The sequence below is a fragment of the Salmo trutta genome, unplaced genomic scaffold, assembly GCF_901001165.1.
Source record: "Salmo trutta unplaced genomic scaffold, fSalTru1.1, whole genome shotgun sequence".
Classification (NCBI taxonomy): Eukaryota; Metazoa; Chordata; class Actinopteri; order Salmoniformes; family Salmonidae; genus Salmo; species Salmo trutta.
This window is the reverse complement of record NW_021822916.1, coordinates 77,428-82,500: the sequence shown is the minus strand read 5'-3', so window position 1 is coordinate 82,500 and position 5,073 is coordinate 77,428. Positions and strand designations below refer to the sequence as shown.

The window sequence follows — 5,073 nt, the reverse complement described above, 5'->3', positions numbered from 1 at the left end:
TATGTATGCAGACAACTCAACAGTATACACGTCAGTTACTACAGCGACTGAAATGACTGCAACACTCAACAAAGATCTGCAGTTAGTTTCAGAGTGGGTGGCAAGGAATAAGTTAGCCCTAAATATTTCTAAAACTAAAAGCATTGTATTTTGAACAAAACACTCACTAAACCCTAAACCTCAACTAAATCTTGTAATAAATAATGTGGAAACTGTGCAAGTTGAGATGACTAAACTTCTTGGAGTAACCCTGGATTGTAAACTGTCATGGTCAAAACATATTGATGCAGTAGTAGCTAAGATGGGGAGAAGTCTGTCTATAATAAAGCACTGCTCTACCTTGTTAACAACACTATCAACAAGGCAGGTCCTACAGGCCCTAGTTTTGTTGCACCTGGACTAATGTTCAGTCGTGTGGTCAGGTGCCACAAAAAAGGACTTAGGAAAATTGCAATTGTCTCAGAACAGGGCAGCACGGCTGGCCCTTGGATGTACACTGAGAGCTAACATTAATATGCAGGTCAATCTCTCCTATCTCAAAGGGGAGGAGAGATTGACTTCATCACTACTTGTATTTGTGAGAGGTATTGACATGTTGAATGCACCGTGCTGTCTGTTTAAACGATTAGCACACAGCTCAGACACCCATGCATACCCCACAAGACATGCCACCAGAGGTCTGTTTAAACTGACTGGGGCACAGCTCAGACACCCATCCATACCCCACAAGACATGCCACCAGAGGTCTGTTTAAACTACTGGCATTCAGCTCAGACACCCATCCATACCCCACAAGACATGCCACCAGAGGTCTGTTTAAACTACTGGCATTCAGCTCAGACACCCATCCATACCCCACAAGACATGCCACCAGAGGTCTGTTTAAACTACTGGCATTCAGCTCAGACACCCATGTATACCCCACAAGACATGCCACCAGAGGTCTGTCTAAACTACTGGCACACAGCTCAGACACCCATGTATACCCCACAAGACATGCCACCAGAGGACTCTTCACAGTCCCCAAGTCCAGAACAGACTATGGGAGGCGCACAGTACTACATAGAGCCATGACTACATGGAACTCTATTCCACATCAGGTAACTGATGCAGCAGTAGAATCAGATTTACAAAACAGATAAAAATACACCTTATGGAACAGCGGGACTGTGAAGCAACACAAACATTGGCACAGACACATGCATACACATCCTCCTGACATATCAGCCTCCCCATATCCTCCTGACATATCAGCCTCCCCATATCCTCCTGAACATATCAGCTTCCCCATATCCTCCTGACATATCAGCCTCCCCATATCCTCCTAACAGATCAGCCTCCCCATATCCTCCTAACAGATCAGCCTCCCCATATCCTCCTAACATATCAGCCTCCCCATATCCTCCTGACAGATCAGCCTCCCCGTATCCTCCTAACCGATCAGCCTCCCCACATCCTCCTAACATATCAGCCTCCCCATATCCTCCTAACATATCAGCCTCCCCATATCCTCCTAACATATCAGCCTCCCCATATCCTCCTAACATATCAGCCTCCCCATATCCTCCCCATATCCTCCTAACATATCAGCCTCCCCATATCCTCCCCACAGCCTCCTCACACATCAGCCTCCCCATATCCTCCTGACATATCAGCCTCCCCATATCCTCCTGAACATATCAGCCTCCCCATATCCTCCTGACATATCAGCCTCCCCATATCCTCCTGACATATCACCTCCCCATATCCTCCTGAACATATCAGCCTCCCCATATCCTCCTAACAGATCAGCCTCCCCATATCCTCCTGACATATCAGCCTCCCCATATCCTCCTAACATATCAGCCTCCCCATATCCTCCTAACATATCAGCCTCCCCATATCCTCCTAACATATCAGCCTCCCCATATCCTCCTAACATATCAGCCTCCCCATATCCTCCCCATATCCTCCTAACATATCAGCCTCCCCATATCCTCCCCATAGCCTCCTAACATATCAGCCTCCCCATATCCTCCTGACATATCAGCCTCCCCATATCCTCCTGAACATATCAGCCTCCCCATATCCTCCTGACATATCAGCCTCCCCATATCCTCCTGACATATCACCTCCCCATATCCTCCTGAACATATCAGCCTCCCCATATCCTCCTAACAGATCAGCCTCCCCATATCCTCCTGACATATCAGCCTCCCCATATCCTCCTGAACATATCAGCCTCCCCATATCCTCCTAACAGATCAGCCTCCCCATATCCTCCTAACATATCAGCCTCCCCATATCCTCCTGACAGATCAGCCTCCCCATATCCTCCTGAACATATCAGCCTCCCCATATCCTCCTAACAGATCAGCCTCCCCATATCCTCCTAAAAGATCAGCCTCCCCATATCCTCCTAACAGATCAGCCTCCCCATATCCTCCTAACATATCAGCCTCCCCATACTCCTCCTGACAGATTCGGCTCCCCACTATCCCTCCTGAACATATCAGCCTCCCCATATCCCTCCTAACAGATCAGCCTCCCCACTATCTCCCCTAACAGATCAGCCTATCCTCCTAAACATATCAGCCTCCCATATCCTCCTAACATATCAGCCTCCCCCACACATTGTTTTCGCCATATCACTTGCGGCCCGGTAATATCAACGTAGAAGCTAACTGAGAGCATTTAACTAGCTGGAGCCCACCATATAGTAGAAGCTAACTCAGAGCCATTAAAACTAGCTGGAGCCCCACATAGTAGAAGCTAACTGAGAACATTTTAAAACTAGCTGCAGCCCACCATAGTAGAAGCTAACTCAGAGCATTTAAACTAGCTGGAGCCCACCATAGTAGAAGCTAACTCAAGAGCATTATAACTAGCTGGAGCCCCACGTAGTAGAAGCTAACTCAGAGCATTAAAACTAGCTGGAGCCCCACCATAGTAGAAGCTAACTCAGAGCATTATAACTAGCTAGAGCCCACCATAGTAGAAGCTAACTCAGAGCATTATAACTAGCTAGAGCCCACGATAGTAGAAGCTAACCTCAGAGCATTTAAACTAGCTGGAGGCCCACCATAGTAGAAGCTAACTCAGAGCATATAACTAGCTAGAGCCCACCATAGTAGAAGCTAACTCAGAGCATTATAACTAGCTAGAGCCCACCATAGTAGAAGCTAACTCAGAACATTAAAACTAGCTAGAGCCCCACCATAGTAGAAGCTAACTCAGAGCATTAAAACTAGCTGGAGCCCACCATAGTAGAAGCTAACTCAGAGCATTATAACTAGCTAGAGCCCACCATAGTAGAAGCTAACTCAGAGCATTATAACTAGCTAGAGCCCACCATAGTAGAAGCTAACTCAGAACATTAAAACTAGCTAGAGCCCACCATAGTAGAAGCTAACTCAGAGCATTAAAACTAGCTGGAGCCCACCATAGTAGAAGCTAACTCAGAGCATTATAACTAGCTAGAGCCCACCATAGTAGAAGCTAACTCAGAGCATTATAACTAGCTGGAGCCCACCATAGTAGAAGCTAACTCAGAGCATTATAACTAGCTAGAGCCCACCATTAGTAGAAGCTAACTCAGACATTAAAACTAGCTGCAGCCCACCATAGTAGAAGCTAACTCAGAGCATTATAACTAGATGGAGCCCACCATAGTAGAAGCTAACTCAGAGCATTATAACTAGCTGGGAGCCCCACGGATAGTAGAAGCTAACTCAGAGCATTAAAACTAGCTGGAGCCCACCATAGTAGAAGCTAACTCAGAGCATTATAACTAGCTAGAGCCCACCATAGTAGAAGCTAACTCAGAGCATTATAACTAGCTAGAGCCCACGATAGTAGAAGCTAACTCAGAGCATTTAAAACTAGCTGGAGCCCACCATAGTAGAAGCTAACCTCAGAGCATTATAACTAGCTAGAGCCCACCATAGTAGAAGCTAACTCAGAGCATTATAACTAGCTAGAGCCCACCATAGTAGAAGCTAACTCAGAACATTAAAACTAGCTAGAGCCCACCATAGTAGAAGCTAACTCAGAGCATTAAAACTAGCTGGAGCCCACCATAGTAGAAGCTAACTCAGAGCATTATAACTAGCTAGAGCCCACCATAGTAGAAGCTAACTCAGAGCATTATAACTAGCTAGAGCCCACCATAGTAGAAGCTAACTCAGAACATTAAAACTAGCTAGAGCCCACCATAGTAGAAGCTAACTCAGAGCATTAAAACTAGCTGGAGCCCACCATAGTAGAAGCTAACTCAGAGCATTATAACTAGCTAGAGCCCACCATAGTAGAAGCTAACTCAGAGCATTATAACTAGCTGGAGCCCACCATAGTAGAAGCTAACTCAGAGCATTATAACTAGCTAGAGCCCACCATAGTAGAAGCTAACTCAGAACATTAAAACTAGCTAGAGCCCACCATAGTAGAAGCTAACTCAGAGCATTATAACTAGCTGGAGCCCACCATAGTAGAAGCTAACTCAGAACAGCCTTTTGTGGCCATACTGGAATTACTCCTCTTATATAGGAAAGGCTCTGCTCAGTAAATACCATAAATAATCTGTCATATTAGTGTTGAATGACAATGGTGTGTGTTTGTTTTACAGTCCCAGACCCCTTCCAGGAGATTCCTCCCTTCCTGTGTCCGGACCGTAACAAGGTGAACTTCATCCCTAAGAGTGGCTCAGCCTTCTGCCTGGTCAGCATCCTGAAACCCCTGCTGCCTGCCCCGGAGCTCAGCTTCAGATCAGGGGTTGGCCTCCGCAGCCTGTCCCCCAAGCTTGGTGCCTCTGGGTGGGGTTGGCCTGCGCAGCTGTCCCCTTCCATGATGCCACTCGGTGGGGTGGGCCTCAGTAGCTGTCCCCTTCCCTAGGAGTATCCTGGGGTACCAAGCACGGTCCACCCCAGCACCCCTGCCTGCCCAGACACCTGGAGGAACCAGAGAGCTAGAGCTCCACACTTCTGCCTGGAGGACAGACTGCTGAATAACATGACAGATAAACATAACGAACATAAAACCCCTGCCACTGAGACCGCCTTGACATGCTAAACTCCCCTGGTCATAACTGTCCCTGGT

The 5,073-nt window shown here is 47.0% G+C and overlaps 1 long non-coding RNA gene across 1 annotated transcript in view; it reads left to right on the top strand.

Moving 5' to 3' along the window:
- Window positions 1-4,615, top strand: part of LOC115187180 (uncharacterized) — a 7,439-nt gene extending 2,824 nt beyond the window's left edge. The window contains exon 3 of the long non-coding RNA XR_003875925.1: window positions 4,604-4,615. This is a non-coding gene — a long non-coding RNA (uncharacterized LOC115187180). The remainder of the gene's footprint in view (window positions 1-4,603) is intronic.
- The last annotated feature ends 458 nt before the right edge of the window (window positions 4,616-5,073 follow it).